At 40.1% G+C, this 12,784-nt stretch overlaps 1 long non-coding RNA gene across 2 annotated transcripts in view; it reads left to right on the top strand.

Annotated features, from left to right (window-relative positions):
* The window catches only part of LOC106509442 (uncharacterized), a 39,528-nt gene extending 27,624 nt beyond the window's left edge, over nucleotides 1–11,904 (top strand). For both annotated transcript variants that reach the window (XR_002344602.2, XR_014805913.1), the window contains one exon: nucleotides 9,550–11,904. This is a non-coding gene — a long non-coding RNA (uncharacterized LOC106509442). The remainder of the gene's footprint in view (nucleotides 1–9,549) is intronic.
* The last annotated feature ends 880 nt before the right edge of the window (nucleotides 11,905–12,784 follow it).

Genomic DNA, 12,784 nt, shown 5'->3' with positions numbered 1-12,784 from the left:
AACACTCCCTGAGAGGCTGGCATAGCTCAGAGCTGCATGGGAAGCAAACCATCAATTCAGCTACTTCCAATAGCCTGACCCTCATTTGCTTTTTTTATTTTTCACTTTAATTGGCGTACACTTACAGTGTTGTGTTAGTTTCAGGTGTACAGCACAGTGACTCAGTTATACGTATACATCTAACCATTCCTTTTTCCCATATAGTTGATCACAAACAGTTGAGCCCTGTGCTCCACAGGAGGCCCTTATTAATTATCTATTTCATACAGTGAAGAGGACATGTTATCCCCATCTCCCGATTCCTCCCTCCCCCACCCCCACAGTTTCACCTGTGGTAACCGTAAGATTGGTTTTGAAATCTGTGAGTGTTTTTGTTTTATAAATAAGTTCTTCATCTTAAAATTAAATTCCACATAGACCGTCGTTTGCTTTTACCTTGAGCTTTCCACCTAGCACACCGTGGATCATCTTAAAAGAAAGGGAGAGACGAGTAGTTTGGTTGACTGGGGGCTTACTCTAGATCCTTGGGGGTGGGGAGGTGTCTTTAACCTCTGCAGCCCCTACCCTACCCTTAGAGACATTTCCTTCACGGCCATTTGAACCAAGAAGGGACCTATTTCCCATGGACAGGAAATGCAAACAGATTTGAGCCCCAGGGACTATGGGAAGATGCACCTGAACAGTGCACAGAATAAATAAAGTAATTGGAATCTTTTTATTAAATTCCGTGCTTCAGAAACTTTCATTTTTTTCTCTCCTCCTCTACCCTGTTAAATGCTTCCACTTGTGCCTGTAAGATCTGTGCTGAAACTGCCTTAATAAATTATATCTCTTCTGAGCAATGAGTTGATCCAGCCTTGTTTGGTACATCTGTTATAACACATCACAGCCTCCCATAATTACTCTTTTATTTAATTCTACACATTCTGATTAGCTGTGTCGGTTCCAGGCGAGCACTAGGAGTGTGGTAAGTGCCCTTCATTCAAAAAGAGTTCTTCAGAACAGTGTGAAGTGAAATTAAAGTAATTATTAAGTCATAGAAACTAAACGCAATTCCACCATCGGCAGAAGGGCTGGCGAATAGCTAGCACGCCACAGCAAGACGTGTTCAGGGCTCCTTTCTGCAATAAGTCTCCATATCTCGTTCTTGGCAGTGACATGCAGTGAGTGAAGAGGCAGGAAAACAGAGGCGAGGACTGCTTAAAGATTTAAAAGGAGGCTTCTCCCAAATGCCGATGGAGAGCCGAGAAGCAGCAGTCTTAGAGCAGAAGTGATGTGTGATGCAGTAGTTGGACAAGCCTGTCTTCTTTAGCTCTTCTCTGTAGTTTCATGACTATTCTGTGGGCTGAGAAGCTTTTAGTACAGAAGAGACAATTAAATTCAAGCTTTTCACCATTGTATCTCTTGCACAGAGTGAGTAATAGGGCATAGGGCAATAGTCTGAAATTAGATTGTAGCAGAACATGTGTACTGACCTTTTCTCAGAGCGGGTCTATTTACTCTATGCTGCAGCTCAACTTGTAGGAACTGCTGTACTCCTCACCAGAGTAAAGGTTAAGAAATATATGCATCTTAATTCATCTGGATTTCAACTCTGCTCCAGTCTTCTGCTTACTGTATAGACCAGCATGGATTGGCTTCAAGGAAACTGAGGAGGCAAAACCATGTTGAACTTGGTCCTACATTAGTTTTTCTACTATTAAGTGCAGTGGTCCTCAACGTAGGGAGAGGATCTTTGCATTTCTGACAAATTTGCACAACCTCTTCAGAGGCAGTGTTAGTGATATCTGGGATCTTATCAGAAATGCAGATTTTGAGGCCTTATGCCAAACCTCCTGAGTTGGAAACTTTATAATTCAACAAGCACTACGGGTGATTTTGATGCACACTACTGTTTGAGGACTGTGTCTGTGTCTGTGTGTGTGTGAGAGAGAGAGAGAGAAAGAGAGAACCCTCCAAATGCTTTTAATGTTCAGCCACTGTTTCCTAAAACGTGAAATGCAGCAGGTACCACTGGGAACACACAAATATTAAAGATAAGTCACTTTGGGTCGTCTGGAGGATGCGATTTCAAATGGCACTGAAATGTAATTTTAAATAATATTGAATCTCTTAGCATGAGTGTTAATCCTTTTCAACCCTTCTCACTACTCAAGAAGACTCAGGTTAGTACTAATAGGCTCCTGAATATCTCTTTAACACTTGATAATCTCTCTTTTAAATAAAGACATGCCAGGACTCAGGCTCGGAACCTTTAGCATTCAGTAGTATCAAGAGAGAATATGATTAATAACATTACCTTTTATTTGAGTTATCCTTGTAGGTTGCTTTCTACTTATCTCAAATGATACCAGTTTTTATTGTGGTATAAATTTTCCTTTTCAATTAATTCTTTTCTGAAAGGGGAGTAAACCAATTTGAAAAGAAATACTAAGTAAATCATTCAAATAACAGAGTACACATGACTCTCGGGAACTCACTGTAGAACAGAGAAAGCGGGCCATTTCCAGGACGGTACTCCATCAGTACAGATTAAGCCTAATTTCCTAATTTCCAGCTTGTATCTCCCGGCCTTGACCTTCAGAAAGATGACCTAAAGCCTGCGACATTTGCCATCAGTAAAGAAAAATTCCGTTCTGGTGACTACACAATTTAGTGAGATAGAAAAAGTGACTCATATATTTCAGAACAGTTTCTAACGACAACATTTGAAATCAAAAAGGTTCTAAATTACCCAGACAATAAAATATCAACCAGAATTAATTCCTTAAAATTCAGATTAATTGAATTTGGGATTTTTTTTGGGGGGGGACATGTTTTCTAATTTTTATAAAAGTAAATTTTTCAATATAGCATTTGGAAAGGAAATAGAAAGAAGAAAACTATCACATCGTCTGTACTTAAGTGCCTAAAAGGGACTGTTAAGATTTTAGTTAATTTCCTTCTAGTGTTTTTTTCCTCCATAAGATTGCAGTGCCCATAAACATATAATTCTGTGCATGATATTGTAACTTTTTCTTTTATATTTTAATGAGGACTTTATTGTGTGGATAATAAAAGAATAATTAAATGCCTTTATAATGATTTCTGTATCTATGTTTCTGTTATAAAATATCTATCTCTTAGGTTACTTTTGGCTGCAAATTAAAAAATAACTCAAGTTGGCTAAAACAATAAAGACATTTATCATGTCACAAAGTAGAGCAGACCTTCAGAACTGTGACATCAAGAATGCAGGTTCTTAGGTCTTCCTAGTGTGAGCTCCATCCTCAGCCTGGTAGTAAAAAGGTTCAACAATTTTAGATCAGGACCAGCTTCCCATGGAAGATGAAACTAGTGTCTCCCTAGATCTTTCTTAGGAAAAAAATCTAAGAAATCTAAAATCTAAAACCTTCTGCAGAAGTTCTTCCAGCGGACCTCTCACCTCTCATGAGTTGCAGTTGAATCTCATGCCCACTTTTTTTTTTTTTTTTTTTTTGGCCACACCCACAGCATATGGATGTTTCCAGGCTAGGGATCGAACCTGAGCCATAGCTGTGACCTCTGCCTCAGCTGCAGCAATGCTGGATCCTTAACCCACTGCACCACAGCAGGAACTCCTCGTGCCCTCTTCTGACTCAGTCACTCACTGGTTAAGTAAGGAATTCCCTGATTGGCTCATGCCAAGCTTCTTGGGAGGAATGAAAGTTGGTGAGTCAACTGCCTTTCCCTTCAGAAAAGAAAAGCGGTTGGGAGGCCTTTTCAGTATATTGACATAGCAAATAGAGTGGTACAGTGTTTAAAGAAGATATTTAACCTCTCTCAATGGCTAATTGCTTTTACATAGGGCATAAAATCTAACTAGCCTCTGGATAACTTCTAGTTCCTCTATGCTTTGGTCCACTCTGTTCGTCTAGCTTTATTTGCTCACTGTTTCCAGGATATGTGTACATTCTTATCAACCTTTATTCTCCTTTCTTCCATGAACATAGCATTTTCTTCCAGGATGATGTCCTTCTAATCAAGTTTTATTTCAACTGCCCCTCCATAACCAATTCCAGATACTTGTATTTATAGAACACCTCTTAGTTAAACAGCACTTTCCCTCATACATTTGTTGATTTACCTCCTATGGCCGTGTCTTACATTTGTCCATCGAACATGTACTCCTCCATGTGTCTTGGTGATGGCACCCTAAATTTCCATGGAGAAACACTCCTACTCCCTGTTTATCCACTAATCTTTGCTCAACAGAGAATAAGGATCAGACAGCCACAAGAACTATTTCAAGGAGGAGCTTGTGACCCAGTCCAAGTCCATTGGGCTGAATCCCATGACTTTTAGAACCATTTGGAAGAGAGAATTTACTCTTTCTTTGTTGTTTTTGTTTCTTCTTTTAATTTTTTCTTAAATTTTTTTGAGAATTTGCTTTTAGTTGGGATGGCTGGTGAGATTTAAATCTGGAAATCCTGGCAGACATCTTGCTACCAAAGAGACAGCCTGCCTGGGAATGAAGCCAACCTAAGGTAAAGCATATGTAAATCAAGAGATGAAGAAGACGAGACTACCACTGAATACCCAGGATCCGGCTATGCCTAAACACAGCACTACCTCTGGGCTTTCAGCTGTGAACTAAAGCATTCCCTTTTTTACTATGCCAGTTTGAATTTGATCCCATCACTTGGAACCAAGACAACCATGGCTAATATGGCTCCTTCATCATTCTAATTCTGTTCATCCTTAAAGGCTTAGTTCAAGTGCAGCTCCTGCAAGAATTTTTCTCTATGCACTCTAAGCTCCAATTTGCTCTCTCTTCTGAATGCCGAGAACCCAACCCATAAACGGTTCCAGCTATTTATAGTCTGTTGTGCCTTTTTTTAAAAATGACTTTTAACCCTAAGTAAAATATTTCAGGTAAAGGCCACGTTTCAGGGGTCTTTTGTATTCATATCAAGACTTACGATAGAGCTTAGCACATAGTAGAGACTCCCTAACTTATTGTATGACTTTTTTTTTAATGAGCTCAAGATGTTTACTATGCATGGGGCACCTGGGAAGGGACTAAGGGACTATTGGACTTTTCAAATATAATGTGAGTTTCCTGCTATGACCCTGGAGGACACAACTGTTTCAGCCTCTGAGGAAGGTCCTTGAAAATGGACCCTCCCAACCACAGCTGGCATCTATGTAAATTGATGAAACAAGGAAGAAAGATGAAAGCCAAAATGTCACTCAGTAAATGAATAGAGACCAAAGTGGAAGAGGAGCCATCAGGAATGATAGGTCCATGAATTTACTCATACTGAAGCCCACATCGGACAGAGGTAACTACCTAGCCTTGGTGGCACTGGACCAGAGAAGCCTCCCCCAGAATGAAAGAAGCAGAGAAATGATGCTCCCCATGGAGAGCTCACTCCCAAGAGGAATAAAGTCAGATTTGAGCCTACCATAGCCAGTTACTCCCCTCATGTTTACAATCAAATATGTCCCTTTACTTCCACAAGGAAGGGATGAAGAGAAAACCAGAGGAGCCACATCTCTGGAGTTCCCTCCACCTTGAAGGAGACATCAAGGGCAGAAAAGAAGCCTTCACACCCCCCAAGGGTGCGCCTGTGGGTTCGATGGTTGCTAATGACCTCTTATAATCCTCGTGATAGAAAAGGATCCTCAAAGTGATTTTACGGAAATAGTTCAAGAGAAGGGGTGATACCACGGAGGAGAAGTAGGCACTGTCACTTCATACGAAAAATTCCTCTTCTTTCATTATTTCAGTCCTGGCTTTTTCTCCTTCAGGGTTTGCTTTCCAAATCTTTCTTTCCCATGTTTTTGGGACTAGGCTGAAGTGGAATTTTATGCTTCAAGAAGAGAGTTGATGAATCATGGAAAGTGTAATTGACAAAGAATTGGCATGTTTTTCACTCTTCTTTTTTCTGCATCAGCTGAATAAGATTAGTGTCTTACATGGATTATTTTTTCAATAATAGGGAAGGCTATGTTGGCAACAAAAATTGCAAAACAGCAACATCATAAGCTTGCCTAACCATCCAGTGGAAGAGAATTTTCAACTTGAAAAACGCTCTTGGTCCAGCAAACCAAGAACCTGCGTAACAATTACAACTGAAATCATTAACATTCACTTTTTTTCCTGTAGAGAAATCGGATCCTCTAGGATTCTTAAAGGGAAAAGCAGAAACATTAGAAGACCTTACATAATAACCTTTCTGTAAAGCTTGGATGGCACACATAATTTCGTGAGACATTCAAGTCACATGTCATTAATCAGAAATGACAGTCTTTATTCACATATATTTGACTGAAGCTGCATAATTTTAGACTCCAATAGGTCTAGATAAATGACCCTAAGTATTGTACTTTTTCAAATTGACAGTGATTGATGATAGAGTAAAAAACGAATGTTGAAAAGGGACCCTGAGGTAAACATTGAAAATCAGTCGCACTACTTTGGTGGGGAAAAAAGTTTGGGGGTTTTCTTCAAGACTCTTGCTCTTTCTTAGTACCTCTACTTCTTTAATTTTCAGCCTCATCATTTGTGCATTGCCAAACACTCCATATTACAACTCAAATCTCAGTGTAAAACTGTGACCAATTTAGTTATGTTTGTTTAAGTAAACAGGAAGGGAAGATAATGACTAATAAAAATTCACCCATGCAACAAATATTTCCTGGGCTTATTATGTGTCAGGTGCTGTTCTACATACTAGGGCTTCAGAAACTGAGACAGATATAATTTTAGTTCTTTGGGAGCTCACATTTTAGTAGAGAGAGGCAGGCAATATCCAAGTAAGCAAATAAATAAATGAGATCATTTCAGAGTGCTAAGTTACATGAAGAAAATAAAATAGAGTCATTTAACAGAAAGTGATGTGAGATGGGGAGATGACATTTTGGCTGAATAGGAGCCAGTTTTTCAAAGAGTATATTATGCAGAGTGAGTAGCAGGTGCAAAGGGCCTGAGGCAGGGACAAGCTTAGCACACAGGAAGATCAGAAAGGAGGCCAGCATGGCTCCTTTAGTGAGTAAGATGAGAATGGTAGTAACCCAGGATGGAGAGGTACTCAAGATCCAGATTATATAAAGCCTTTTAAGTCATTATAAAGATTTGAGGTGTTAGGCTATAGAAGATTTTAATAAAGTAGGAGGACGATTCAATCTTACCGAAATAATATCTGTAATCTGTTGGACCCTTATGAGCAAGACATTGAGCCCGATAACACTACATTTCCATTATTGTACAACCTCCTTGCAATGAAAGGGTTAACATTGCCTTTTAAAGATAAGGAAATAAGCTCCAAGATCACAGAGCTAGTGAGTAATGAAGGCAAGATTCATTTTCCAACTTTAGTCCATCTAGTTCCAAAGTCAAACATTGTCCCCTACCCCACACTGAGCCCCATCATCTGTATTTTCTTATTTTCTCAGAACTATTAAAGGAACTAATACACATATTTACCAAGTTGCTCTTAATGAATGTATAAGACTGTTTCTTGATTGTGGATAATGGGGAGTGGGGTATTTTATAAGGCCTCTGTGAAATGTTTGTGTGCATTTTTTTTTTTTTTTTTGTCTTTTTGCTATTTCTTGGGCCGCTCCCGCGGCATATGGAGGTTCCCAGGCTAGGGGTCTAATAGGAGCTGTGGCCGCCAGCCTACGCCAGAGCCACAGCAACGCAGGATCCCAGCCGCGTCTGCAACCTACACCACAGCTCACGGCAACGCCGGATCGTTAACCCACTGAGCAAGGGCAGGGATCGAACCTGCAACCTCATGGTTCCTAGTCGGATTCGTTAACCACTGCGCCACGACGGGAACTCCTGTGTGCATTTTTAATCTTTGTTTTGGTTTTGGTTTTTTGCTGATAATTGTTTGAGGCTACTTCTTACTAGTTGTTTTGGGGGACTAGCTTTCCTTGATGACCTGAATTTCCACCTCAGGCCTCTGAAGGGCAGGTGTTATCAGCTATTCACTCATTTATTCACACAAAGATTCACCGAGTGGCTGCTGTGGTTGTAGATAGCTAGGGATACAGTAGTGAATAAAGCAGAAAAATCCCTCTGCTCATGAACCTTACATTCTAGTGGAGGTATTACCTCTGTATCACAATAAAACCAAAGTTATTCCGTCCCAAAGTTTTCCACAGTACCTGGAATCCTCTCTTGATACCATTTCTATTGAGAGAGAGAGAAAGAATATCCCAGGCAATAATAATAACAATGATAATAATCATAACAGATTTTAAAAACACAAAGAATGTATACATGTATGTGTGACTGGGTCGCCTTGCTGTACAGTAGAAAAGTGACAGAACACTATAAACCAGCTATAATGGAAAAAATAAAAATCATTATAAAATTTAAAAAATAAATAAATAAAAACACGAGTAAAATAAAACACAAAACACAATAGCCAAGACATGGAAGCCATCTAAATGTCCATCGACAGAGGAATGGATAAAGAAGATGTGGTACATATGTACAATAGAATATTACTCAGCCATAAAAAAGAATGAAATAATACCATTTGCAGCAACATGATGGACCTAGAGATTATCATACTAAATTAAATAACAGTGAAAGATGAACATCATATGATATCACTTATATGTGGAATTTTTTTTTAAAAAGGATGCAAATGAACTTATTTGCAAAAAAGAAACAGACTCACAGACTGACAAACTTATGGTTACCAAAGGATACAGGTGTGGGGGAGGGATGGACTGGGGGTTTGGGATTATTTTACCTTAAACCATCCCAATTCAAGTTACTATATGGCTTCTGCTACCTAACTGGACCCCTGCTAAAACTTATACCATTCACAGCCACATCCCCCCATATCCTGCTAGAGTATCGTATTGTTCACTGGTGTAATAATGGCTATAGAAAATACCAATTCAATTTTGTTTAAGTTTTCCAGGTTTATTTGACCATGAGACCTCTCTAATAGCTGATTACCTGTTACTCAAGTACCTTAAAGTATTCCACAGGACAGTTTCAGAAATGCTGCTTTGGAGATGAGTCACTAATCTAATGTTTCCTAAGAAGATAAAAGTGCTCACAGCCTCCAAAGATACTAATTTCAATTACACATATGATTGAATATCTAAAATGTTTGGGATAGAGTATCACTGGAAAGCTTACTGATAAAAGGAAATGGAGGTGTGAAAGGTGAAGGTGGAAAATGCCATAGAGAATTTTAGGTGGAAAAAAAGAGAAGAATGAGCAATGCCTTTTGACTACAGGAGTATCAGGGAAACATTTTTGGAAGCAGGGATATGTGAATTCAATCTTAGGAGATGAGCAGATTTTGATAGAGATGCAGACAATGGATTGAGCAGGAAAGGTAAGCACATGAACCAGGATGAAAAGAGGCATGAGTATTAGCCCGGACTCATGTACTACAAATGAGGAAACCCAACTCAACGGCTTCAGTTGAAAAGGGAATTTGTTGGCATGAAAACTATCCAGTTTATGCCGTAGGCACCTAGATGTACATGCCTACATCATGTCACCGGAGGCAGGCTAACTCTTGCTTCTCTTGGCTTCACTCTCCTTAGGTGCACACCATTTTCACCCATGGACCGTCTTTCCTAGAGTTCGTGTGACAAACAGGTTTGTTCCTGAGCAACCTGAGTGAACCACGAGATTTTTCCTTCCCTAGAGATCTGACTGAGTCACATGCCCATCTCCAGATCTATCCCTGTGACTAATAAGATGTGATGATTGGCCAGGTCTGGTTCATATGTCCATCTTTGGGCCAAGAATGGTAACACCCATATCCCATATCCCATAGCCACAGGGGAATGAACCGGGATTCTGTTACCCAAGCTACTAGGCAAGCAGAAAACCTTTCAGATTCTACTTCACTATGAATATAGGAAAGAATAGAAGATGGAATGATGCTAAATTTGATTCGGAGGCAGATGATCCCAAAGTTCAGGTTGGTCTTGGGCAGATGTGAAATTATTATTTAACACATGAAAAATAGAAATGTCTTAATTCACCCTAAGGTACACATCACTTTCTCAACATAGCAACAAAACTGGGCGGGGGTCAGGGGAATCCATAAGCATAATGCTAAAGACAGTTTCACGAAAGCAGAAGAGACATTGAGATGGGAAGCTTTTCAGAATTCATGGCATTGTTTCCACTCTGGGTTGGTTGGTTGGTTGGTTGTTTTTTGCCACACCTGCGGCATACGGAAGTTCCCAGGCCAGGACTGAATCCCAGCCCCAAGCTGCAACCTACAACCTGCAGCTCTGTCAACGCCAGATTCTTTAACTCACTGCATGGAGCCAGGGATGGAACCCACACCTCCAAAGCAACCTGAACCGCTGCAGCTGGATTCTTAACCCACTGTGCCCCAGTGGGAACTCCACTGTGGTATTTTTTGAGCAACTTCGACGACACATTTATAGAGAGGAAAGACTTAAAAAAGTAGAACAAGATGACACTGCTTCATGACGGTGGGCTCGTAAAGCTGATATTAGATACTCAGGTGCAATACAAAAATAAGGACAGCAAATATTGCCCCATTTGAATGTTCTTTCTCAATTCCTCATTACCCAGGAGACTCAACATTAGATTAACAAACTAAAGCTGCCACAATGCTGCTGGGCCCTGGTGAGGAGCTGCTAACAAGATGTGAACATGCTTAATAAAATGACCAACTCTTGCTGATATAGAGCCCACTAATTACCTGCCACATAGCTAGGCTGTGTTCTCCTGGCTGGAATTGATAGCAGGCTGTCAGTGTGAAAGAGGACAAAAAGGCAGTTCAGGCTTGAGGACCAAGAAGAAAGGTTTGATGTATTATAGTGGACAATGTTACTCTATATCAAATTATCTTGGTTTGCCAAGAGTCATTCTGTCAGGCAAGTATTTTTAGGGAAATCTAGAGTGACTTAGAATCCCAACCACACACCAAATATTGGAGCTATTTTGAGACTTGGCTTTCAAGAACAGAGAAAAGAGAATGTATACCAGTGCTATAGAACTCAGTTCAAGGAACAGATACCTTTTTGCACATACTTCTTACTCTGGGACCCTAAAATATGCATGCACACATTCCTGGTGTAAAGAGATTCCTTCTTATTTAAAAAAAAATGTCCATTTTGGAAACCTCTGCTTGGTGCATTGCTATTAATTCGAAGATTACTGATTTGCAAATCTTCTAGTGTTTAAGATGGAGGTTTATCTACAGGGAGATGTCTGGTTGAATGACAAACTAGCCAAGTAACATGACCGCTAGATTTTGGCTCTTTGGCTAGAACAACTGCGTGTGTTTAGCAGACTCGCCTTGCGTTAAGTAGGCAGAAGCTACCTACCAGTGCCTGAGAATTAAGAAACTTTGAATGAAAACAGAACAACCCACTGACAATGAACTCAAGTCAAAGTATTTGACCTGCTGGCCTTTCTTGACCCAGCTGTCAAACAGGGGATCATGGTGCGTTTTTTTTCAGCCACATGTTTATCTCATACATCAATGTTGCATCCAAAGATGACCATTCATTCTCACACAAAGGAGTTATTGACCAAGAGAGCCTGGGGCATTGGCTACTTTCTGCAAATAAAATGATAGGAAACAAAATAAGGCAACGGACACATAATAATAGGTCACAAAGGTCTGCAAAACAGTAGCTACGGTTTGTTCATTTGCTTAAAGGGTCAAAGTCCCTCATTTATTATGTTTTTCTCCTTTCCTGGGCAAATGAATGTAGGGCAGATTATAGTATGGAATCCTCTTCAACCAGCTAGAGGGATTATTTCATTAGCTCATCTACTTCCATATTCATCAGTAACTTCTTCCTCTTCTGATCTGGCTGGTCCCTCTAGACATGGTATCTTTTCAAATTAATTGCTTTTCATTGTAAGTAATAAAAACTAACTAACTGGTCGATTTAAAGACAAAAGAGCATGTATTAGGCTTATTTATGGAATAAAGAGTTGAACATTCATACAACTTAGGGAGAAAGAACCAAGCCTGCTACGGAGATCCCAGGGTGGAAGTTCCTAGACCTTCTCTAACAAGCATTTCCAAATCAGCCTGATGGTAGGAATCACCTAACAAGAGTGCTTGTTAATCTGGACCTATGAAATCAGAATTTTTCAGGAAGTCGCCTGGAATCTGCGTATTTAACAGAAAAGACTAAGAACCACTGAGAAGTGGAAACATTAATTTCATTCCCTTGGTCCTCAGGCTCTGTTCCAATTGGCAGATTCCAGGAAGGGATAAACCGATTGGCTCACCTGGGGACAGATGTCCCTGATCCTTCAGCTATGGCCAGAAGGGCAGTGTCAGGGGATCCTGTTCCATGGATCAGGAGATAATTTTAAAGAGAAATTACAAAGAGCAGGGAAACTACCACTAAGTCATTCTATCATAAATGAAATAAACCAAAGCTATGTAGAATTCATTATCAGGTGTTTACAATTCATTTAGAGCTCTGAAATATTGTATCAGCAGTTTTTTAAAATTATCAAACGTAGCTGTGCCAGAAAATTGGAGGGAATGTCCCATTTGCAAATCCAGTCTGGATCAGGAGTTTGCACAGAGCAAGTGGAAAGAAGTCCAAGCACAGAGCCTTACAGTGACACATGCAACATCTGGGACATCATTTATGTTATGGAAGGCCAACCCCTCTACTTGATCCCCAGGCCCATATCCTAAAATGTTCCCCGATAGGAATCCATCCCTGTTATGCTATATGGAAAGCATCAAGTCAGTGGACAACTCAGTGGACCCAGCCCCAGCATCCCCCTCTTAGCTGGCTTTAAGTGTGTTACCTTCCG

The sequence above is a fragment of the Sus scrofa genome, chromosome 6 (genome assembly GCF_054392235.1).
Source record: "Sus scrofa isolate SSC_HxYL_T2T_F1_AM1 chromosome 6, Sscrofa_HxYL_maternal_Yorkshire_Landrace_v2.0, whole genome shotgun sequence".
NCBI lineage: Eukaryota > Metazoa > Chordata > Mammalia > Artiodactyla > Suidae > Sus > Sus scrofa.
Note: the sequence above shows the minus strand (reverse complement) of the source record. Positions and strands in the feature narration are given on the sequence as shown.